The following is a 1546-nucleotide window of genomic DNA, read 5'->3' on the forward strand; positions in this document are numbered from 1 at the left end:
ATGTTGTAGTTTACGCTTCGTTTCCACCCTCTTCTTTATACATGTTGTAGTTTACGCTTCGTTTCCACCCTCTTCTTTATACATGTTGTAGTTTACGCTTCGTTTCCACCCTCTTCTTTATACATGTTGTAGTTTACGCTTCGTTTCCACCCTCTTCTTTATACATGTTGTAGTTTACGCTTCATTTCCACCCTCTTCTTTATACATGTTGTAGTTTACGCTTCGTTTCCACCCTCATCTTTATACATGTTGTAGTTTACGCTTCGTTTCCACCCTCTTCTTTATACATGTTGTAGTTTACGCTTCGTTTCCACCCTCTTCTTTATACATGTTGTAGTTTACGCTTCATTTCCACCCTCTTCTTTATACATGTTGTAGTTTACGCTTCATTTCCACCCTCTTCTTTATACATGTTGTAGTTTACGCTTCGTTTCTACCCTCTACTTTTTATATGTTGTAGTTTACTTTTCGATTCCATCCTCTTCTTTATACAGGTTGTAGTTTACACTTCATTTCCACCCTCTTCTTTTTATTTGTTGTAGTTTACTTTTCGTTTTCACCCTCTTTTTTATCCATGTAGTTTACGCTTCGTTTCCACCCTCTTCTTTATACATGTTGTAGTCTACACTTCGTTTCCACCCTCTTCTTTAAACATATTGTAGTTTACACTTCGTCTTTCTTTTCTTCTGCCATAGTCTTCCCTGTAGACCGAATCACGACACTTATAGATCGACATTCATAAACATTTCACATCAACTTATAATACTTAAAAGGAGGATAGTGCAATAATGATCGACCTGCCGTTAGCTGGAGCTTTGCTATCGAATATCGGACATACTCGCCTTGGTATTGACAAGACAATTGGCATAATTCTACCAGTAAGTACTATTGACGTCACTGGATAACTCTCGGAGCCTTCTTTTCATTTGTCTGTTTTTATAGTTAGATTTGTTCTTGTTAGGACATTTAAAGATTCTACGTTTAGATGTGTATTTTTTATTTAGTTAATTTCATTCGTTTTTATTTTAATTGGTGGTAAATTTCTGGACAAGTAGTAAAAGTACCAAAAAATGCCTGCAAATTTTCTGATTAAGTATTACATTTATCATCTCTACTCTCGCAATAAAATGCTTGAAATTACTAAAACTATCATTAAGATTATTGATTCCGGGATTTTTATTGTATTATTTAAATATATAACATCGCCAGTAACACTAATATCCCTAGAGTATTTAAGAGCGTAAGAGCAGGGGGTCCGGAAGAATTTTACCTTTTCATTAGTTCTCTTGCTTGAGGGTACACTCGGGCACACTATTCTATCTTATTTCTCTTCCTCTTGTTTTGTTAGAGTTTTTGTAGTTTATATATGAAATATTTATTTTAATGTTAGTGTTCTTAAAATATTAAATTTTTCCTTGTTTCCTTTCCTCACTGGGCTGTTTTCCCTGTTGGAGCCTCTGGGCTTATAGCATCCTGCTTTTTCAACTAATAATAATAATAATAATAATAATAATAATAATAATAATAATAATAATAATAATAATAT

The sequence above is a fragment of the Palaemon carinicauda genome, chromosome 9, assembly GCF_036898095.1.
Source record: "Palaemon carinicauda isolate YSFRI2023 chromosome 9, ASM3689809v2, whole genome shotgun sequence".
Taxonomy (NCBI): Eukaryota; Metazoa; Arthropoda; class Malacostraca; order Decapoda; family Palaemonidae; genus Palaemon; species Palaemon carinicauda.